The 24,159-nt window shown below is 47.8% G+C and overlaps 1 long non-coding RNA gene and 1 pseudogene across 1 annotated transcript; both read right to left on the bottom strand.

Annotated features, from left to right (window-relative positions):
- Positions 1 to 521: 521 nt before the first annotated feature.
- On the bottom strand, positions 522 to 620 carry LOC116904789 (annotated as a pseudogene).
- A 12,576-nt stretch (positions 621 to 13,196) lies between these two features.
- LOC116903027 lies at positions 13,197 to 23,534 on the bottom strand. The gene is made up of 3 exons (XR_004388247.1): positions 23,179 to 23,534; positions 21,187 to 21,329; positions 13,197 to 13,568 (listed from the first exon to the last, which is right to left on the bottom strand). It is a non-coding gene; the product is annotated as an uncharacterized LOC116903027 (long non-coding RNA).
- Between the last annotated feature and the right edge of the window lie 625 nt (positions 23,535 to 24,159).

Genomic DNA, 24,159 nt, shown 5'->3' with positions numbered 1-24,159 from the left:
TATAGAACATGCAGTGCCCTTCATAAATAATCCGAGGATGAACTGGAGTATACAGCAGGATGTGCACGGGTTATATGTAAATACTATGCCATTTTACGTGAGGCACCTGGAATCCCATGGAATTTGGCATTCACAGGGATCCTGGATCCAGTCATCCTTTGCACTGGAGGGTGACTGCGCTGAGTGAATTTCTATATTTCTCATACCACCCAGGGAAGAAAGCACAGAGAGATTGGGTGATGGACCTAAGGTCGCAGAGCCCATGTGTGGTGGCCCTAGGAGTTGAACCCCAGAAGTTCTGGGCCAGGAATCGGTGTTCTAAAATAGCATGCTTTGGTGCCCTTAGAAGCAGCAATGTTGCCTCCCAGGGCTTACTTACAAATCAGAGCATAAGCCCTCCCTGCACAGCACTCCTGCTGACCTAACACCACCCCCACACCCCCACCCAACACTGCTCTTACCAAACACTGTGGGTGGAAAATCAGAACCTCATAGCTTTGTCTCTCTTTTCACTGAGTCCACGGCAGCCGGGTAATGTGCAGGTTTGTAATGGGGCAGGAGGAACCACACCTCACAATAGACTGAAAACCCAATCAGCATGCTTAGGAATCTCAAAGGATCTTTCTTTCTTTCTTTCCTTAAGAAAGACACAATGCTCTTGCCCCAAGCCTGGAGCCATTGATTCAAGCGATAATAGGAGGTATTGTGCCGAGAACAGCTTCTTCTGGTGTGATCGCAGAATGTTCTCTTTGGCAGGTAAAAAGAATATTGACAAAAGAGATTCAAATAGTCCTGTTGCCATTCCCCACCCACAACGGCTTCTGAGGAAAAAGAGGAAATTGGTTTTGAAAGTAGCATAAATACCCATCACCCATGGTCCCAAATATTGATTCTGTGTGGTGATTTTCGTTGCAAGCACATAGTAGGTCTAAATAGAAGCTCATTGGAACCAAATTGCCCGTGAGCATCCTGGTTGCTTTTTAGTTCAATCTCAAGTGAGTGACTTCAGTTCTCTGGGTCACAATTCCCCTGTGTAGAGTGGAGTGGGTAATATTGTCTGTCGCAAAACAGCGATCGTGTCCAAATAAACCTGTTGCAAGACAAAACGCAAAATCAGTGTGCCTGACCTCGCAGACCTTTCTCAGCAACATGTGCTGTGGTGTAGCTAGTTCCCCGTGTGACTGTGGAGATGGCCGCAACTGCAGTTCCTGCTTCTGCCCAGTGTCCCAATAGCTAGGCTGTGAAAGAGCCTCCCTCAAACGTCAAGCCAAGATGTCTGATTACATGTGTGTTTCTTTTGTCATCATGAAGCCTTAGAAGGAGCAGGGACATCCACCGTTGGGTAGGGCTTTGTCGGTTGGCATCGGGGATCCCATGGGGTGATTCGGGGTCAGATTGATGCCTCGCCCAGGTATAGCCTGTAACTCTGCTGCCGCAATGGCAGGCTGTCAGTGGGAAAGTGAAGGGAAATGCCTCGGATAGAGGGGGTCACTCTGGGAAGCTGCTCTTGATGGTCTGAGCTACAGAAGGCATTTCCTCAGTGTTTACACAAGTAATGGAAGCCTAGCGACACTTGGCAGAGTACCAGCGTGTGCATGTGGAAATCAGAAGACAACTTCTGGGAGTCGTTTCTCTCCTTCCAACATGAGCGTCCGAGGGAGAGAACTCAGACTGTCAGGCGTGGCAGTGAGCTCTTTTCCCTGTGGAATCCTCTTGCTAGCCCGTGAGTACCTATTGAAGGCCAGCGTAGGTGTGTCTGACTGGGCAGCCGCACTGCTGTGGTTATTTCTGTAGATTGATTTCTTTCTGCATGGCTGTGACCTGGGTGCTTCTGGGAAAAGGCACTTGTATCCCAAGTTAGCAAGCTTGGCTCAGAGGTGCCAGGGTGTACTGTAAGGGGAGATGGCAGCCGTCTATATACTAATTACGCTTCTGACTGGTGCCTGCTTAACCTGGGAGGGGCCTCGAGTTCTCATTATGTCTCCTGACCTACTCATTAGCGCCCCAAGTCCAAGGTCTCATGCATTTGCAGATCTTCAGAATAGCAATGACGACTCTGTGGGAATGAGGGAGCCTTTCTGCCCTCTTCCCAGAGTGGGAAAGTGGTTCCAAGAGAAATATTTGCCTCTTGGCTAGTTAGATGTAGGTCTAAAATGAGACTACATGCTGATTCACCTCAGAGTCTCTAGTCGGAAACTCGAAGTGATACTTAAATGTCCCTAATGTCATCTGAGGAGTTTGGGAACTCTTGCCCTAGACAAGTTCTATAAGTCCTGTTTCCTCTCCCAGCATTGGTGTCCTGACCCATTGCTGGTCAGTGCTGGTCAATGCTGGTCAGTGCTGGTCAATGCTGGTCAGTGCTGGTCAATGCTGGTCAGTGCTGGTCAATGCTGGTCAGTGCTGGTCACTACTGGTCACTACTGGTCAATCCAGTGAGCATCTAACAATACTCACAACCCCCCAACTGCCTCAATTCTCTGCCCTCTGCATCCTCCTTCCCCTCTCCGGGCAACTGAACTGTCATCAGAGAGACTCTCCCCTTTCATCCCTGAAAAGACTGCTTCTCCTTTCTTTCTCTGTGAGAGACTCACAAAAGCCTCTAAACTCTAGAGTCTAAAGGTTTGTCCCTACTCACTGCTCGTCCATTTTTCCATTATCAGTTGAACTTGGAACACAAAGATGAAGAGAAGTGATAAAGATGTTGCGGGGAGGGGCACCAGCATCTTCCACATCTCACGCCTGGCTTTGCCTCCTAGCTGGACTCCAGAATAAGTCATGTCTCCACTCCTTTCTCTACAATGGACAAGGCTTAACCTAGACAAGCTTTTTAGAGCCTTCTAGCCAGAACAACTTTGGCTTGCAAAGAAGAGCTGGTGCTGAGACCCTTAGTGAGCTTAAGTTGTTAGTGGCTGAATACCATGAGTTCTGAAGACAGAATACACACGGTGCATCAGATGGATAGGAAGTCTTTTTGTGTGACCAGGAGGGATGGGTGCATGTGCGCGTATAATAACAGACACTCCCCAAGTCCTATATCTCTCATGCCCCATACCCTGACTGCCCAGCCTCCTGGGCACAACAAATAGGACATTTCAGCAATTCCAGCTTGGGGAGGCCAGCCAGGCCAGAAAGCTCTCTGAAGTCACCTGATCTGTCAGGGCCAGAAGCTCCTGGTGCAGCTCCCTAGCTGCTGGACACCCGGCTGGTACTTGGCTGGCTTCTCCTCTTCAGGCAGTCAAGTTCCACAGGCCCTAGGAGGGAGGATGGCTCTTCCACACAGCCTCCTCGAAGGACTGGCGCCCTACAGACCCGCTCCCTCCTATATGGTTCCTGTGTTCTCTTAGTCAGCACTCTCTTCATCTGTCTCCACCAACTTAGAAGCCCACAATGCCTTTTGTAAAAGTATTTTTAACAACACAAGAAACACACACATACATTGTTATTACTAAGAAGTCAAAATAAAAGAAACGAATGTTTCCCTTGGTCCAAACACCCGCTGGCTTACTAGAGAACACGTCCCCTGCCCAAGAAATATACTCTAGGGTTGGGGATTTAGCTCAGTGGTAGAGTGCTTGACTAGCAAGTGCAAGGCCCTGGGTTCAGTCCCCAGCTCCGGAAAAAAAAATAGACTGTGGGAAAATGATTTAGGCTAAACATTCATTCTTTTGACAAAAAGGAAGACTACTGGTCCTGATGAGGAAGGTATTCCATCAGGAAGATACTGGCAGATGATGGTGGATTCACTTGGCTTTCAAGTGTCTCTCCAATCTGCTCTCCAGAAAGCATTGAGAAGATCTCTGGATTTTCCATACTTTCTATAAGAGCAGAATAAACAGATGCACCTTGCTGAGTCTTTCTGAAGGTTTCCAGAACACTCCGGATGAAGTCAGACTCCTCCCATACCTAGTTCTCTATTGGTCCCTCCACTCTTCCACCAACTGTGTAAGCCCTGTCCACCTGCATAGCTTTGCATGGCCTTCTCCCCCCCCCACAACCCTTTCCACCCACCCCAATGGTATGACCAATCATCACAGGTCTCTACTTATGGTTGCATCCTCACAGGAGCCTTTCTTGGAAATACCTCTGATGTTGTCTACAAGTCCCTATTCTCGTTTGGATGTAAAATATCCCCTAAAACAGTGGTTCTCAACTTTCCTAATGCTGTGACCCTTTAATACAGTTCCTCATAATATCGTGACCCTCAACCATAAAATCTTTTTTATTACTACTTCATAACTATAATTTTGCTAATGTTATGAATTATAATATAAATATATGTGCTTTCCAATGATCTTAGGTGACTCCTTTGAAAGGATTGTTTTACACACACACACACACACACACACACACACACACACACACACACACACACGTCATGACCCATAGGTTGCAAACCACTGCCTTAAAGTCTTGAATTTGAACCCTTGGTCCCCAGGCGATGGGGCTGCTTTGGAAGATGGGGCCTAGCTGGAGGAAGTGAGCCACGGGGCAGGGAAGTCCTTGGGGCTCATGGTCCAGCTCTGCTTCCTATCCCAGCTCCACTTCGTGTCCCACTGAATCCGGAGGAGGCAAGGAGTCCCAGCAGCAGGCTCTGGCTGCCTCAGATTCTGCTGTGCCTTCCTTTCCACATTGGGCTGTGTCTCAAACCATGAGGCAAAAGAGCTCCTTCTCCCCTTAAGCTGCTTTCTCAAGTATATGGTGATAGCAGGAGAAAAATAGCATGGCTGGGTTGGATTGTGCTTCACGGCATCAGACAGATGTGCTAACTAGTGGCCCGCTTGCCCCTGAGGGTTTCTGGCCCTCTCCTCCTCCGCTCCCCCCCCACCTCGCCCCATCTTACTAGACTGAAGTTTCCAGGAAGGCAAGGGCCAGCAGTACATTGTAAGTACCCAATAAGTAACCAGTGGCAAGGAGGTTGTTTTTCCCCCACCATAACATTTGCACTTTCATCTTCTGTTTTGTATTTTCACTTCCGTGGAGCTGTTTACCCAGATAACATACTGTGAAGATGCCCCTTTCACTTAGCAGCACACCTTAGAGACTTCTTGGTCTTGTTATGTGTGTCATCTATGTACACATCCATGTTCTGGACTTAGGACAGCGTAAGTGCTGGCTATTCTATCAGCTGTCTTGAACAGCAGGCAGGGAGGTACTGGCTATTCAGGAATTTCTGCGTGACTTATTCATTAAGACAGGCTCTCCCTACTTAGCCCAGGCTGATCCCGAACACTCTATGTAGTTGACGCTGATCTCAAACTTGAGATCTCCTAGTTCGGCCTCCAAAGAAATGGAATTAAGGCCTGAGCCACCGAGTCTGGCTTGATTGCTCCTCTTGGGAGATCCGTCGAAAACTTCCTGTGCTATAGGGATTCCACAGAGAATGCTTTTGCACACATCTTTTCGTGTATGTACCATGTCTAAATGTTTCCTTAGGGCATGAACTTGAAAGGCCAGGATAAATCCAGACCCCCTAGCAGGCAGAGTAAAGCAAAAAATGTAGGATAGCCGGTTCAGTGACTCTGTTCTAGGAATTAGCTGACCACAAGGTTAGATTATAATCTGAGAATCAGGGAGTTTCCCCTTGAGAACAATCTTGAGAAACAGGGAGTTCCCCCTTGTGATTTTTCACTGGTATTCTCAACATTTTTCCAATGATGCCCTCCCTACCCCCCTGGGTTGTGGTTTCTTCCTTTAAATACCTCTTCTCCCAGATACTTGGGGTCGAACTCCTCTACCCCTGTGTGGGATATGAGTCTTGACCCCACTGTGCTGGTTCCTGTCAATAAATCTTGTGTGATTGCAACAAGGATGGTCTCTTGTGAGTTCTTGGGGGGGTTGCATTATCCCGAGACTTGAGTGAGGGTCTCCCCTCTCCAGGGGTCTTTCAAACTCAGAAGTAGAATTGCAGCATTGATGGATATGCACATTTTCTATTTTCATAGATACTGCTAGTCTTCCTTTAGAATTGCTTGTTGTCTGGCTTCTGAGACCTCAGTGTACCCCGCCCTTGTCTAGGGCCATTGTTATTCACCTTCACTTCCCAATCTGGTGAGCAGGAAGGTGGGTCTGACTCTTGCTGATTTGCATTTCCCTGATTACTGGGGAGGTGGAGCGTGTTTTCGTGGTTATTAGCCGTTGTGAGGTGAATGTTCACTGCTTGATAAAGGTACTGGCAAGAGGAGAAGAGTAGTGTGTCTCTGTGCAGATTGTTCCACGAAGTTCTAGCGCTGAGCTAGTTTGTGGGTACAGATGGGGTACAGTTGAGGGGGTTAGTTATAATGCATGGAATGATACAGAGTTCCCAGTAAGAGAGACAAGGTTGGGCCTTGCACCCTGGGCATTTCCTCCACTATCCTACAACTCAGTGGCTGTGTGTAGAGAGGATTGCCCCTCCTTTTGGATTCAGTTTGTTCCACTTATTTAATGTTGCCTAACAAGGTATCCGGGACATAGTGATAAACACAACAGCTCCCTGTTGGTCAGTGTGTCAGCACCCTGCAGTGGGGACAGCTCAACTGCCAATGGACAACTCTATGAGTTGTCTTCCGGGCTGAGACATTTGAGAAAGAGTGTTATTTCGCATGTTTGGAGCATGGGCTGGGATGGCTGGGCCAGCTGAGGCCTCCAGTAATTCTCCACCTGACTCAGCTCATGCTTCCTCAGAACATGGAAGTCTCAGGGAAGTGACCCTTCTTACATAGCAGCTAGATCCCTTAGAACACAAAGTGAAGTATATTAGGTCTTCCTGATGTTCAAGCATGGAAGTCCCAGAAATCCCACCATGCCTCACGTCACTCTCAGGATCAGTAGAGGGGAAACAGATTCCATTTCTTGGGGGAAGCGGTTGGGAGGCACTTTTGCAAAAAAAAAAAAAAAAGCCTATGGGGGCTGGAGCTGTAGTCTATGTACAGTGGAAATCCCTCCACAAGCAATGGAGCAAAAGAAGAGTGTATTATAAGAGTGTGGGTATCTTAGAGAACCATAGGCCAGGAAATGCAGCCATGGAAAGGTCTGGAATAGGAAGATCCATCAGTAACCCAGTTTGCATCTCACTGGGCCTCTCTCGGTCTTCCTCCTTCTCTTCCTGTTTGATAACAGAAACATTTGGGAGAGCAAAATCTTGAACTGCATTCTGGGAAGTATGTTGGGGGGGCAGAGACAGAGACAAGGACAGAAACAAAGATAGAGAAAGATAGAGAGACAGAGACACAGAGACACGGAGAGGCAGAGAGACAGAATGAGAGAGGAAGAGAGACAGGGAGAGACAGACAGACAGACAGACACAGACACAGACACAGACACAGACACAGACACAGACAGACAGACACACCTGGTTCCCAGAACACTCCAAATACCCAGTATGTTTCCCATAAACCCCACCTGTCTTAGTGGTTCCACTGCCTCCCAGTGGCATGGTTTGCTGGTTTGCTTTTCCAAGAATTCAATGAGTTTGCCCCAGAGAAACACCTTACCTCTCAAACTCTCAACCACTGCAAGTTTTTCTGAATCTAAATCCCAACCCTAGATGGATCCAGGCCTGGACCCAGATGGACCCAGTTGTTCTCCTAGAGAAGAAAAAGAGGCTCAGAGATGTGGAGGGCCTTGCCGAAAGCCCTGCACAGCTGGGGAAGAGAGCCCAGTCTCAAGCTGAGGTGCTCATCAGACTCCAGAGGCAACTTTCTCTGTAGGCTTCCCTAGAGCAGTGACAGGCTCTGCATTTCTGCCCCAGCTGCTGTCCAGTGCTGATCTGCAGGTGCCTTGTCCTGACAAACAGCTTCTTCTACCCAGTGCTGGGGGAAGCAGCGTCATCTCACCTGTGGACTGCGGGTGCACCTGGGAAGATTCCAACTCCAGTCAAGGGCCTCCATGATGCCTGTGACTTTCTGTCTCGGAGATGAGCTCGAGTCGCAGCACCTGATGCGAAACTGGGGGTTGTAAGACCTGATAGGGAACCAAGCAGGCAGGAATACTTACTTCTGTGCCCCACGATGTGGAACATCGGCCTCACCGTGGCTCTAATACACCCAGTTACACTTGACAGGGCTATGCTGAGTGGCTGGGATGGGTATACTCTGGACTGTCTTTCCATGGATCCCAGACCTTTTCTCTTCTAAAAGGGCCTTGGGTGACGTCAGCTACAGCCTTGAGTATCCTCTTCCCTCAGTTATACCTAAGAACATCCTCACTCTGTAGGGCTTTGTTTCTATGACACCATTTTGGAGGGCAGGCCTGCGGACAGGTTTTACCTTTGGTTAGATGCCTTTATTTTGGAGCCAGGGAAGCATGGTCTGGCAGATCACCCAATGCACCATTTATTCATCGGTGATTCTTTGTGGTAGGTCTGCTCTGCTCAGATGCTGTCATAGCACAGAGACCAGAAGCTGTGAAACTCACTGCTGTCCTAGACCGAGGCTTTGCTGTGGGAGGCAGGCAATAAGCAAGATGAGTAAGTCGAGTACACAGTGAGTCATTAAAGGCAGGTGCTGTTGGATGAAAGGATGCAAGGAAGCGAGGTTAGGGTCTGAGCATGTTGTGCTGAAATGTCCTGGCGAAAAGCAACAGGAGAGAAAGGGTTCACTTTATTTTATAATTCCATGCCATCATCATGGGGAAGTCTGTGTGAGGAGCTTGAAGCAGCTAATCTCATCATTTCCATAGTCAAGAGCAGCGCGGAACGAGCTCATACAGGCTCACTTGCTTGTTTGTCTGTGCTCAGATCAGTTTCTCTATTCTAACACAGTCCAGGACCCCTTTCCCAGGGAACGGTGCTGCTTACAGTGGGCTGGATCTTCTCACATCAATTAACTTAATCAAGACCATACCCCACAGACATGCCCTCATGTACATTCCATGTAGATCTTATTAAGGCTACTTTCTCAGGTGATTACAGAGTGCATCAGTTTGACAAGTAAAGCTATTACATATTGGATGGTGCAATTTCAGAATTTTAGAGGGGAAGGAGGCCTTTCCTTGAAGGAGACATTCAAGCAAAGATTCACAAATCTTTGTGATGAAGTAAAATGAGGTGTGAAAATGAGATTTTCTGGGGAGAAGCCTGCCAGGGAGTGGGCTCCAAGGGTCCAAGGGCGTGGGTCAAAACTACGTTTATCACGTTCAGGCAGAGAGAGAGAGAGACAGAGAGACAGAGACAGAGACAGAGACAGACAGAGAGACAGACAGACAGGAAGAGGAGGAGGAGGAGGAGAAAAGGCAGAAGATGGAGTAATAAAGAAACGAGGCCTTAAGGGCCACTGTAAGAGCACTGGCTTTTATACTGAGATGTGGCAACTTAAGAGGAGGAAGTTATCATTATTATATTACTATTATTAACAGAGAAAACTATATAGGAAGCAACCATGAGATGAAGTTATTACTAGTAACTTTCAATCTTTCTGATTACTAAGCACTGTGGTAAGCACTTGCAATTCTATAGCCACCTCTTGAGTTGGTACCTTATTCTCATGAGGATGGTTTAGTAACTTTTACAAGGTCACACAGCTATAGAGTAATTGTGGCGATTTGAATGGAGAATGTCCTCCATAGACTCTGGTGTTTAATACTTGGTCCCCAGTTGGTAGTGCTGTTCAGTGAGCTTACAAAGCCTCTAGGAGATGAAGAATGACTAGAAGAAGTGCATCACTGGGCACTGGTGTGTGTGTGTGTGTGTGTGTGTGTGTGTGTGTGTGTGTGTGTGTGTGTGTATGTATGTATTAAGAATTCATAGCCTCACCTTGCTTTTTTCTGTGATTTCTCTGCCTCCTGACTGAAGACTGTCTTCATGCTCCTGCCACCATGCTGTTCTTCCCTGCCTTGCTGGACTCTGTTTCTCTGGAACAGTAAGTCAAAATAAACCCTTTCTTCACAAGGTTTCCTGTGGTCATGATATTTTACCACAGCAACAGAAAAATAATGAATAGTGTGATGGTTTATACATTCTTAGCCCAGGGAGTGGCACCATAAGCAGGTGTGGCCTTGCTGGAGTAGCTGTGTCACTGTGAGCGTGGGCTTTAAGACTCTCATTCTAGCTGCCTAGAAGCCAGTCTTCCACTAGCAGCCTTCAGATGAGGATGCAGAACTCTGAGCTCTGCCTGCACCATGCCTGCTTGCCATGTTCCCACCTTGATGATAATGGGCTGAACCTCTGAACCTGTAAGCCAGCCCCAATTAAATGTCCTTTCTAAGACTTGACTTGGTCATGGTGTCTGCTCACAGCAGTAAAACCCTAACTAAGACAAATAGTCATAAAACAAGAATTTGAATAGGAATTCAGCTAGTCTGAATCCTAAGATTGTACTCTAGACCTCCTCTTACCCTATTTTGAATTACTGAATAAGTATTCTCAGAGTTCTCATCTAGTCAAAGATATGACAGTATACTGCATGGCCTAGCTTCACTCAGAGATGAGTGCTGTACATCTATCCACTTATCCATACTACCTATCCATCCACTTTTCTCCTAACTATCTAACCACCCATTCACCCATCTTCCTTGTACCCTTCTACTAGTCTTTCATATATCCACCCACCCAACTACCCACACATCTCTCTATTCATGTACCTAAATATATCCCATCCATCTACCCACTTACCCTTCCATCCATTTTTTTTCCAGAAATACCAGAAGAGGGCATCAGATCTCATTACAGATGGTTATGAGCCACCATGTGGCTGCTGAGATTTGAACTCAGGACCTCTGGAAGAGCAGTCAGTGCTCTTAACCACTGAGCCATCTCTCCAGCCCTTCCATCCACCTACCAAGACACCCACTCTTCATTCCTTCCCTCGTGTCTTTCAGCAACCCCTTCACCCACATTCAGCATTCATGGAGGCCTGCACACTCAGCTATGCAGAGTGAAATACTCAGCCGATTCTGACATTCCTTTCCATTTCTTTCCCATGGCAACAGAAGCCAGAGAGCAGCCTCTGATTCCAAAGCTCTGCTCTGTCCAGCCCTGCAGCTTCTCTGGGCCTCAGTGTCTGTGCTGTCTCTTAGCTTAGTAGCTGCCAGTCTCCTCTGAAGTACCTGGCTCATAAGTTGTCTTGCTGCCTATAAGTGGGACTGGGGAAAGGTTCCAGCCTCTTGGAAGCTTAGAAAGGAGGTGGCCATCTGTAGTGGCGAATTGTTAATGTGCTCTGAGCTCCTGGCAGGTGGTCTCGCCTCTGACACCCGCCAGAGTGCTCTGGATTCTAGAATGACAGGACATGTACATGCAGCCTTTATATTTTGCTATGCCTTGACTAGCTCAATGGTTGGGCACTTTTTTTTTCTTTTTTTCGGAGCTGGGGACCGAACCCAGGGCCTTGCGCTTGCTAGGCAAGCGCTCTACCGCTGAGCTAAATCCCCAATCCAGGTTGGGCACTTTTAAACCTCCCTGAGGCTAGCACACACTCCCCTCTGGTATTCCCCAGTTACGTTTTCTAAATCTGTCTTTTATCTTTGCTGCCCTGTTTCCTTCTGGGCAGCCCTCCCACGGGGCCACTTTCCCTTTGCACCGCCATTGCTGGATCATTTCTCTCCTGCAGCTCTTGAACCTGATCTCTCTGCTTCTACATCATGGTGATTCTGTTCCTTCTGTCCTCTGCAGTTTTTGCCTGGGAATCCTAAAAGTCCTGCCTCTTTCACCCATTGGCTATTGGCTATTGACTCTTTATTGATTAATCAAAAACCAATTGGGGACACAGATCCTCAGCATCTAGACATGCAGATTCACATGTGATTTTGGGAGCCAAATTGAGACAAAGCATAGAACCAATCCCCAACAGCCATTTATGTTCAATGAAGAGCTCTTGTCCTGCCTTTGTGTGAGGAACATACTCCTCTTTCTTGCTTAGGGTCCTTGTTTGTGTGACCCTAGATGGGGACTGAGGCCAATACATAAAATTCAGTCCTGGTGAGGAGTCTCCTCAACATTCACTACTTTTTCCCCTCCTGGAGGAAGTTGAGCCTAGCCCCAGGCCCATGTGAATGCTGTTGACCTATGCCTGAAAGGGGCAAAATTTATTCCTGGGCCCTCAACTCAGGCCAGACAAGCCCAAGGAAGCTGGCTCTGGGGCAGGAGGTGTTTGCCATGTTCTTTGGGTTCTACTCAATCTTTTTTTTTTTAAAAGATTTATTTTATTTATATATGTACACTGGAGCTGTCTTCAGACACACCAGAAGAGGGCATCAGATCTCATTACAGATGGTTGTGAGCCACAAAGTGGTTGCTGGGAATTGAACTCAGGACCTGTGGAAGAGCAGTCAGTGCTCTTAACCACTGAGCCATCTCTCCAGCCCAGGGTTCTACTCAATCTTGACACTGCCCTCTGCCCCTTCCCTACTGCTCTCCTGGGTGATAGACTGAGGAAGACTTTGGACAAAAGAAGAAGAAAGAACAAGAGAATACCAAGGAGATGCAAAAGCCAGGCACCAAGGGTTACCGTGGAATGTCTAAGGCTCATGCTTGTTTTACTGTAGTGCTGGCCCCTGAACAACACACAAGGCAAGTACTCTACCACTGAACTACATCCCAACCTCTCTTCTACGTTTTGAATTTTGTTACATATTTACACGCAGCCTATTTAAATTTAATATCATTTAAAAATAATTTCAAGTAGTAGAAAAGCTGGCTCTCACTCAGGCTAATCAATCATTATCATTTTGCCATATTTAAAGTATCAATCATTCTCTCTGTGTATCTCACACTCATATACATTTATATGTCCTATATTTTATACCTTGGATACTTTAGTGCTTAAAATAGTTTCTAAAATGTGTGTTTGTGTGTGTGTATGTACGTGCGTATGCAATTTTTAGACAGCTGTTGCTATGTAGCCCAAGTTGTCCTTGAACTCTTATGTTCCTGCCTCTACCTGCAGAGAGCTGTGCTAACAGGCTTGGCAAGGCTGTTTGCGGCAGTGACTGAAGCCAGTAACTGCAACTACAACACCGACATTACCATTGGCTCATCTGTGTGTCCTGTATTCAGCAGTTGTCCCAAGAGTGCACTTTCTGTCAGTTTGTCTCTTGTCTGTGGTCAGACATTTAGTTGTCGTGCCATTTTAATCAGGGCTGTTGTCACGTGGCATTCTCTATTCTGCCATGACCAATGTTCTCGTTTAGCTGCAGGGGTTATTCTGGAGAGTCCCACCATTTGGAGCAGTCTGGTACTTCCTTGTGACTGGACTGAGCAAGAATATTATAAGGCCGAGCAAGGTGATGGTGGTGGTGCCACATGCCTTTAATTCCAGCACTTGGGAGGCAGAGGCAAGCAGATCTCTGTGAGTTCAAGGCCAGCCTAGTCTACAGAACAAGCTCTAGGGTGTCCAAGGCTATGTAGAGAAATCCTGTCTCAAACACCTCCCCTCCCCAAAAGAAAGACTATTACAAGGCCCATGTACTCTTGAGGGCAAGGGCTTTAGGAAATGGAGGAGGCTCACACACGAGGACTCGGGTTTGCTGTCCAGTATTGGATCCACTCCATACTCATCTACTCATCCATCTATCCAGGATGTGCTTGTTGGCTGGAGGTGTATTCAGTGGCCAAACACTTGCTTAGCATGGAAGATACCCTAAGTTCAATCTGAATCCTGAAAAAAAAGAAAAGTATGTGTTGGGCATTGGCTGTGAATCACACAGTGTTGGTAATTCCTGGTACATGTCCGTGAGATATGAGGAAATCAGACACCCCCACCCCTCTTTCCCTGGACCCTCAGAGGATGGCATTATTTGTCAGTGGGATTTTTTATAAGACAGAGATATTCTCGCATTATTAGGGTGGATCATGTTAGAGACAGAATATAAGACGGCCGGGGTGGGGCATGTAGGGAGGGCAGGGAAAGTCATGTAGAGGTGGCAAAGAGGCTGAGATAATGACCCTGCCAGCTGGTAGGAGGTGGGCGTGTGCCTTCTTAAAATAGGCGGAAAGTGATTATTGCCAGCTGAAATCACTTAAATGTTGATCTTCAGAAATGGCCACTTGCTTGGCTTTCCCATGTGCCGTATGATTCTGCAAGGGGCATTACCTTCATATACTAATGCCGAAATAACCTTCATTACCAGAACCTGAGAAGTGTGGCTGCCACCATCCCCAACAACAGCCTCTGACATGAACCTTGCCCTCCATCGGCTTCTACAGTCCCCACCATGTCTCAGAAAGTTACTCATGATCCAAGAGCAGACAACAATCCTTTCTGCCATTCCTTCCCAAAAAGGTTTGCTGCCCCCTTTCTAGTCCACCTGAGTAGCATGTATCAGCCATCGCATTTTAGAGTCCACTCATAGGGTGAGGAGCCCCATGCGTGTGTCAGGTTTATTAAACTACCTGCTTTTTCATGATTGCTAAGCTTTGTACTGATTTGGATCCTAGATTCAGCCAAAAAGCTTACATCAGCAGTAAGGGCCACAAGAGACCGGAGCCAAGGCCCTGCAGTGCCTTGACTCTGGAGCCTGCCCGTTTGTTCCAGAGCCTCAAGATACTACACGCAGACGCCCAGCTCCTCACCGCCGATGGGAACAGCGCCCTCTCTCATTGGCTCTGTAGCTTTCGGCAAATCTCTGAATCCCCCCAGCGTTTCTTTACTTTCCATGCCGTCAAGGTAACTGGTATCTTGCCTAACTCAGGGAGTTAACAGAATGAAGTGCTTGGTACTTAGTATGGTCTTTCATGATTGGCAGCTGTGACCACTACAGTCTACTCTCATTGGCTAATGAGACTCTGATAATCTTTCCCAGTCCAGAAGCTGGGTTTTATTATATCTGATCAAAGTACGGGAGTATCAGGTATGGGAGTCTAGAAAGTTCTATGTCTGCAAGCACATAAGAAGGGGATAAATAGCTCTGTAGCACCCTATCTTAGTAGGCTTAAATCAATACCAGTCTATCCCATGCTGACCTGGGGATCCTAGTGGCCCTGTTTGCCTGGGCACTCACTGTCACTATAAAGCTAGGGTAAAAAAGATGGTTTGGGCTACTAGGTTGGAAGTCCCAGAAACTAGAGCGTTTGTGTTGGCTGTGTCCTTGCCCTGGGACTACACACACACACACACACACACACACACACACACACACACACACACACACACACACACACACACACACACACACACACACACACACTTTTGACTCCATATTTTCATACCTCTGCCAGGACCACTATGGGACACATTGTTGTTGGCAAAGTGTGACCCGTGGTTTCACAGTGGGTTAATCTGTCACTATTAGCCAGCAAGCAGGCAGGTGAGACCAGGGTTCTGCACTCATGCTCTTTGAGGCCCCATTATATCTCCTGGGCTCCTTTTACACATCAGGTAGTGGTGGTGGTGTCCTGTTCATGTGCAGGCCTGGAGAAGAGGGGACATGCCATCCAAGGCCTCTCACAGGTAATCAAAAGGGCTCCTAAGAAAAATATTACTAAAGGACAATAAATTTGAGTCTTCGATTACAGTTTCCCTGTTGCCCGGAAGCAGGGCTCAGCTAGAATCTGTGGATATTTTTAGGTTGTATAATGCAGCTCTACCTTGAATTTGCATAGCCAGTTTTTTTTCCTATTGAAACCCTGTCATTTCAACCCGTTGAATGCCAGTACATTTTGCTGCGAGGCAAATCTGCCAAAATTACCTTCCAATTTCGTAATTGGTAAACTGAGGCTCTGAGAGGTAAATCAGCAGGTCAGGAAAGCTTGAAAGACAGAGGAGTCTCAGTAGGCAGGCTCTCCCGGCAGCCTGTCTCAGTGGGTGATGGCTGGGGTCTAACAGTCGGCTAATCTCTTTTGCCTCCACTGCATGGATAAGCTGTAGTGGCTCTGAGAAGAGTGAGCAGGAAGCCTCAGAGCATGGAGGATGCCCAGGGCAGGGCTGTGCCGCTTCAGCATAACCATAGCACTCAGTTTTCTGGCAGCTCCTCTGTAGCTTGAGTCATGTAAATTGTTAGATTTGGTTTTAATTTATTTGCTGATGAATATCCCTCTCCAGAGGCCGGGAGGTGGGACAGCAAGTCTCTTTTTAATTATTTGGGGGTATTATTTCTAAAGCCCTTTGAGCCAGGCTGGGACCTGAGGAAGCTTCTGCCTCTCCAGTGAGTACCCAGGTTCCCCTACCCTCGTGTGCCTGGTAAATCGCCCAAGGGCCAGGTTGAGCCAAGCGGCTCTCTCCCGCTCTTCCCCTCCTCCCTTTTCACCTGCTTCTCTTGCCTCAGGTAAAGGAGCTGATGGGCCCCTCTGCCTGCAGGCCTGGGTTGGATGGAAATAGGGAGGGGAAGGCCTGATAGTCACCTGCCCACTGAGGAGCAGTACCCCTGGGAGCACAGCTTTCTAGTCCCCTGCATCAACTTGATAGCATGACCATGTCATCAAAGTGTCTTCAGTGGCTCCTAACTATCCCAGAGTAAGATGATGGGCTTGCAGGGACACGCAGGGCTGTGAATGAACACATCCTACTCTGCCCACCATTCCCTACCCACTTCATTCTACTCCCAGGCATTGATCTCCCAGGTGCTATTTCACCTCAGGGCTCTTGCACTAGCCAATGGCCGTTCTCCCAAAGATAACTTCACTTGACACTTCTTGAGCTTATTTTTTTCTCTCCATCTTCAAAGGTCACTTCACAGAGACACTCTCCAGCCATACTGTCCACTCCTCACACTGCTCTCCTCTGTTCCTATGCATTGTTTCATGGAGGGACAGCTGCTTTGCTGGAAGAGTCCGCTTCCTTCCTGTTCTAGGTCTAGACAGCCCACGGCCACCAGTTGACTAACAGAAGGCTGTAGAAGCCTTGAGATATGTCCTTTGCTGTGATGTGGTTCTTGTGACACTGAGTAAATTGGTATTCTAATTATGATGAATGACATCATGCTTTGACAGCACCAACTCCATCTTGAACTTCTAACAAAAGCTCCTACTGAGACAAATGGCTGGCAGGTAGTCAGTCTGATAGCTGGCTGACAGCCACATTGACAACTGTGCATTCATATGTAAATGACACTGTTGGTACCTGGGCCTTTCTTCTGAAGTGGACATCCAAGAGCTCAGATAATACTCTCTATGACTGTAAATACAAACACCATCAAACTGAGTGTCCACAGTGACCTGAGATCCTGCCCCAGTGAACTTCTTCATCTGTATCCTTGGCACTGTGGCAACACTCATTCCCATAGGAATCACCTCGAAGGGTGGTCTCTGGGGCCATTTTGACAGTTTCCTTTGTGGGTACAAATTATTACTTTCCTTGCTAGTGCTCTGTTCTCAAGTGACTTTTTACTTTTTTGTCTGATATTTTCACCTATTCCTCCTGTTTTTTTTCCGCTTCTTCGGGTTTTGTGAGCAGTGCAATAAACCGGTTCACTTAGAAAGTCTTTGCCTGGCCTGGCTCTCATCCAATTAAGGGGAGAGAGGAGCTGCCTCTCTCAGAGAAAATCATTTTAAGGTGACACTGTTGCTAGATTGGGGAGCAGGCTGTCCCAGTTGGTGCAGTGTGACAGAAGGTTTCAAGGCAGAATATGTGCGTAGCCAATGCCCGGAGCTCCTGAGACCAGGCTGAATAAAGATCGTTTCTCCCATTCCCTTGTCTGTTCAAGGGCAGATCCTCAAAACCTCATCTCTGCTCTGCTTCCAGGAACTGACAAACCCACAGGGCCTGCAGCCACAACAACAGCTTGTCTCACCTCCCACCCCAGTCTACCCTTTGTCTTATTGTATCCCACTTAAGACCTGCCAATTATTTCTTTGGTTTTTGTTTCTATTAAAATAGATGTTTCGCCTGGCTCGTTCCTGGCATTCAGTGCCTGCACACAATAGGTCTTCTATAGATAACATTGTTCTGTGACTCACCATTTACCCTTCAGGCAGCAGGTATTGCTGTACCATGAGTTTTGCAGGAAGCTCTGGCTGGACTCCAGTTTGGACAGGAAAGAAGGCTGGTGGGGACCAGCATCAGGAGAAAACAGAGGACTCTGGGCTGAGAAACAGCTAAGTGGGCAGGGGCCTCAGGTAGGTGATATGCTGAATGTTCCTGAAGCTGTAGTATCTCCCAAGGGGGTGGGGTAGTCACGAGTAGATGGCTCATGTACTCTGTGTCCAGGACAGAGAGGCCAGCAAAGTGGACCCCAGGGGCTGCACAATCTTCATCAACAGAAGGACAGACTAACAGGGACCCTGGCTCTGCCTGCAGCATGGAGCCTTGGAATCTGCATCTTTTGTGGTGAACAGGGGAGAGATCCTCTGGGGCAGGGGTGTATATGGGAAAGACTTCTGGGAAGTGTGTGTCCTCGCACAGAGCCCTCCATGGGGCAGGTAGCTTCATTCCTGGAGCCATCAGATCCATTTTGTGGCAAGTTCTTCTTGCTGCAAAAATGGGACAATGTTCAGAAAGGTTGCCACCATGGTGCTGGTGGCAACAGCAATTGCAGCTCTCCAAAACAAGGTTCCTACTTCAGAGCTCTGACAGGCCCAGGAATGACGCCATCTGCCCCACTGGGGGCTCTATGCCAGGCCACACACTTCCCAGAAGAAGCTTGATGTGCTATATACACCCCAGCCCCCGGAGAGCTCTCCTCTGCTCATCACTAGAGATGCAGACTCAAGGATCCATGCCGATATCCATGGGGCAGAGTCAGGGTCCCTGTCAGTCTGTCCTTCTGTTGATGAAAATTGTGTAAGCCCCGGGATCCACCTTGTTGGCCTCTATGCCCTGGGCACAAAGCACATGGGGCACCTAATTTCATCATCTATCCATTTTCCTTGGCAGCCAGACACAAACAGGATCAAAACCAAGCTACCACGTGCTTACCCAAGGAAGGTCTTTAAGTCCTCTGAGCTCCAGTTTATGCATCTGCAAAATGGAGGGTGTGGTTGATAATCTTGGTTGTTGATTTTACTACATCTGGGATCGACTAAAACCCAAGCAACTGGGCATGCCTGTGAGGTGTTTTCTTTATTGGATCATTTGAAGTGGGAAGACCTATCCTAAATCTGGGCCACAACTTCTGGTGGGAGCCCACATTAAGGATATGAGAGAAGAAGGAAGCTTTTGCTTTTTGCCTGCTTGCTCTCACAGTTACTGGAAAGTTTATCTAGCCTGCTGTTAAAGGATTATTTTTACTAGTATTTATTAGAACCTTCATCTTTGGGATTCCAATGAGACTGAAGACTAGCTGAAACATCTAGCCTCATGAACAGGAACAACAACTGAATTCTTAGCCTTTCCACTGGGATACAGCCATCATTGGATGAGTCAGATCACGGACTGCAAGCCACTGTGATAAATCCTCAGTCGAGCATGGTGGTGCCTGCCCATAATCCCAGCACTTGGGAGGCAGAAGCAGATGGGTCTCTGAGTTTGAGGCCAGCCTGGTCTACTAGAGAGAGTTCTAGGACAGCCAGGGCTACACAGAGAAACCTTGTTTTGAAAAGCCAAAATGAATGAACAAAATAAATAAATAAATCCTCATTTTCATTGTGTGTGTGTGTGTGTGTGTGTATGTTTATATATAGTATAGTGGTTTGAATGAGAAAAAAACCACATAAGCAAATAGATTCAGCCAGCGCTTAGTCACCAGGAAATAGGACTGTTTTAAAGTTTTAGAAGGATTAGGAAGTGTGTCCTTGTTGGAGGAAGTGTATCACTGAGAGTGGACTTTGGGATTTCAAAAACCCATGCAAGGTCCAGTGTTTCTTTCTCTGTTGGCTGCCTTAGCTATTGCTCCAATACCGTGTGTTCTGTTGTGTTCCCTGCTGTGATGGTCATGGGCTACTCTCTGAAACTGTAAGCAAGCCCCTAATTAAATGCTTTCTTTTGTACGTGTTGCTTTGGTCATGGTGTCTCTTTAAAATAATAGAACAGCGACTAAGACATAATCATTCTGCCAGTTCTTTTCCTCTAGAGAACCCTGACTAATATGGAGGTTATCTTAATTACTCTGCAATCATTTACCGCAGACCTAGTATGTGTCAGACCCTGTGTTTGGCTCTGGGAGCACAACCTCACACAGCAACTATCTATATATTCCTGGAGGCCATGCACAAGCCTTCCAAGCAGCTAATCCCTGCCCTATGCTTGCTTCCTGAAGTGCCTGTGGTGAGCCCACAGGGGGACCTTGATGGCTTCTCTTTTGCATACCTGTACCTTGAAACAGGGAAGCTATCACCAAGAGAGGAATGGCTACAGAGAATGCGGTATAATTGTTTGTAGGAAAATAGTGTAACTGGACATAATGATATTAAGTAAATTATTGCTCATAAGCTACGCTGGTTAGTTTTTGTTAGCTTGAAACAAATTAGAGTTACCTAGAAAAGGAAACCTCACTTGGGGAATAGCCTCCAATCATATTGGCCTGTGAGTGTATCTCCTGAACATTGTATTGACTGTTGACTGAGGTCGGAGGGCAGCCCACCATGGGCGGTATCATTCCTAGGCAGGTTGACCTAGGCTGTATAAGAAAGGTAGATGAATATGAGTCTGGAGGCAGCTTTCCTCCAGCCTCTGCTTCTGCCCGAGTCCCTGTTCTCACTTCCTCAGTAACCGGCTGTGATCAGGACATGCAAGACAAAGGAAGCTTTTCTTCACCAAGTTGCTTTTGGTCAAAATGTTTATCATAGCAACAGAAACTTAACTGAGACATATGAGGTGTCTAGATTTTATACCGGAATGCTGAATTATGTATGAAGGTAGAAATGAAACTTGTTTAGGAGAACAAAGAGAACTAATGAGAGAGAAGGCAAAGAAGGGGGACTTTGCACAGTGTATAATATGCTTGTGTGGTAATGCCTCACACACTGCAGTCAAATGTACAGAGAATCTACACAGTGAAAGAAAACAGAGAGGTTAGAGTCAAGTAAGGAGGCAGAGACCCTGCTCCAAAGGGAGCCAGAAGACGCAAAATGAAAGCACCAGGAAGCAGCACAGCTTGAAGGATGATGTCCTGCCCCTTTCTATAGTTTGTTTCCGACAAAGTCCAGATTTCCTAGCTGCCTGCATGTTTTCTTTCCTTGGTAGAGCTTGGGAAACCGAGGCCAACAAGTATCCAGGTCTAACTTACCACCGTGCTGATCCCTGGCCTTCCCAACTTTTGCATTATCGCTGGGCCATGGTTCATGCCCCAGATGACTGCAGCTGTCCTTTCTCACCCAGAACCTTAAAATGAGAGTCTAGGCACACCCCTGAGTTCAGAAGAGCTGCTTGAGCCTAGAGCCTGGAACAGGAAAAGGAAACTTACCACGCATCCAAAGCTGGTATGTAGATCCACATTAGACATCTCAGTTGCTGAAGTCAGATTCTAGAACCCAGGCTTCCTGGCTGCTGACCAATCCTTTAAGTGCCTGTGCAGGACTCTGCTTTTCCTGCATGCTCCTGGCACAGCTGAAAACAGTGAGCACTGTCTGTAATCCCTTCCTCCCAAGACTTTGGATTCCCTGCACACCTGCCTGTCCTTCCAAGGATCTGTGTGTGGGTTCGTTGGCTGCCTGGGAGCCAAATGTCTGGACTCTCTAACATCCTCTAGAAAGTGGTTTCTCTGCCCTTGCTGCTTGACTGATCTGTGGTTTTGAAGCAAAGCCATGCCTTCTGAAATAAACAACTAAATTCTAGGGGTGAAGCTGAACACAGCAGAATCGGCCACTCACATCCCTCTCTGATCCCAAAGTTATTACAAACTAAAAGGTACAACCTTCTTTCCAGCACACAGGGAAGTCAGTTCCCAGTCTAACGACAGTGGGTAAAATACAGTTCCCATTAGTTACAGGAGGGGCTGGCTCTGTTTGCAGCACTGAGGCTGAGGCTGTCTCAGTGGGCTGATTATGGCAGTGTGAATCATGATAAGGTTTTCCAGACAATGTTCACCGTAGGAGGTCCCTACCAGCCCTGGCCACTGCACTGTTATCTGCCTACCCAGGCTTGGGCCTCTGCTGCCTCAGAGAACCTCTTCTTCCCATTAGGGTGCCCCGCAGAAAGGTGCCTTACCTTCCTTGGCTTCTGGTTCTTCCCTACCCACCCTCTAAGAGGCGTGAGAGTCCCACCAGCCAGCCAATCTCCACTGCATCCAACCCTGATTTCCCAGTCCCTCTGCATTGTGCCGAGTCTCAGCTGACAGCCTCAGAAGCTAGCAGGTCAGTACACAGCAGTCCTACCCACCTCTTCTGCCTTTGACCACAGACCCCTGACAGGGCTGCCTACCCCCTTGCCAGCCTTCACTTAGCTGGTGGCCCTTAATCCCCACCAGCCAATAGGACTCTCCCAGACTCTTGCAGTAGGTGGAGTCCTTTTTTTTCTCCAGGGGCAGCCCACTACCACACCATTACAGCCCCATTCCCAACATAGGGCGACTGGACTTTAGACCTCAGAGGGGCTCAGAAGTGATCTTTGGACCAGTTCCTATTGAATACTGGCCTGCAGGGGCCCTCATCTTCATTCCACGTGGGAAGCGACTCATCTTCTGGATGCATACCTCATGGTAGTAGGGGGATGTCTTTAGGACACGACCTTCCCCAGCCTCTCCAGGCATCCTTGCTACTGAAGGTTTCATTTGGTACTGTCCTTCCTTGCACCCTGCCTAGAAATGATTCTCGAGCTTGGGGCCCCGTGCCTCTTAGAAACCTGACCCTGGTTCTGGTCAGGGAGTGGCTAGTTGTGAGAAGGCTGCTGGCAGGTGGTCTAGCCTTTACTGCCACCTAGGGAAGGGTTCTGGGTGCATCTTTCCCACTGCCCTTTGCTCAGACTCTGCAGCAGCAGATACGCTGAGTCCCAGGGAGCCTGTGCTTCTCCACTGAGTCAGAGCTCAGTGCCTGTGTGGCCCTTAGTGTTTGTCAACTTGACAAAAGCTAGAGTCACCTGAGAAAAAGACCCCCTCCATGAAAAAATGTCTCCATCAGACTGACCTATGGGCAAACCTACAGAGCATTTTCTTGACTAGTGATGGACATGGCAGGGTTCAGCCCACTATGGGCTGTACCATCCCTGGGCAGGTGGTCCTGAGTGGTACAAGAAAGCAGCCCAAGCGAGCCATGGGGAAAAAGCCAGTAAGCTGCATTCCTCCATGTCTTCAGTCTCTGGCCCCTGCTTGGAGTTCTGGCACTGACTTCCCTTCATGGTAGACTATAGACTGTGAACTGAAGCACACCCTTTCCTCCCCAAGTTGCTTTTGGTCCTGGCGTCTTATTGCAATAATAGTAATCAAACTAAGGCACACTGAGAGCAGACAGTTGTTCCTTACCCGGAGAGGTCCAGCATCAGCAGGTACCTGGAGAGGAGATACCCTCCCCTCTTCCTCATTCCTGCTGTCCCCAGAAGAATCTGAAAGCAGATTTCTTGCTGGTCTGTTCTACAAAGGTCATAGCTGGAGAATTTGGTGGCATCTTCATTTTCTAAAACTTACCAGGACGCACGGTTAGCACATCTGTTAGTTGGACTCTCAGAGTCGGCTGCCTGGATTGTCCTTAGTGATCCCTACGTGCTCCCTCTTTCCTTCTCTTGCCTGCAGGCAGAAAGGGAAGAGGAACACAGAACCATAGATACTTCATGCTACACGCACCCTCAGAGGAGCCTGTGTCTACTGGAAAGTGTCAATGACCAGTGCAGACACTGAGATAGGAGCCCAAACCCTCCTGCTTGGTGCTGCCCACCTCCAGATGCTCCACCCACCAACCCTACTGGACTTGTCCCAACTCATGTCTCAGCTTCCTCTCCCGCCATCTCCAGACCCAGTGGATGCACAGAGACCACGCAGACAGGGAGTAGGTCCTGATTTCAGAGAGACCTTGCCTGTTGAAGGTTGTTTTTCTTTTTTTGTTATTTGTTTTTGCCTGAGAGGGCAGGAAAATACACTTCAGGATGTCAAAAAGTTGAGCAAACAAGCCTCTCTCCTAAGAACGCCTGGGTTCTGCTGATGCTCTGCCCTGCACTGCCCTCTCATGGCCATATGGAGTCATTGCAGCCTCACATTGCTGTAGCTTTAAAGCAAGGACCAGGGACCAAACTTGGCTTGCTCTTGCACTGCCTTGATGGTGGGAGGATTCCCTTGTTATTGCTCTCTAACCTAAGTCTTAGGGTCACCTCTCTCACACAATGGAAACATTTAGGGAACAGTTGCTTTTAGCAGCAGTAGAGGTGCCCTTTCCCAGGCCATGGCTGTTGGCCTGGTCCTTCTCGTCAGTTGCTGTTTCTGTTCAGTGTTCAGAAGTGGAGCATGGGTTAG

This window comes from Rattus rattus, chromosome 6 (genome assembly GCF_011064425.1).
Source record: "Rattus rattus isolate New Zealand chromosome 6, Rrattus_CSIRO_v1, whole genome shotgun sequence".
In the NCBI taxonomy this organism is placed as follows: Eukaryota; Metazoa; Chordata; class Mammalia; order Rodentia; family Muridae; genus Rattus; species Rattus rattus.
The sequence above is the reverse complement of the archived record's forward strand: the minus strand, read 5'-3'. Positions and strand labels throughout refer to the sequence as shown.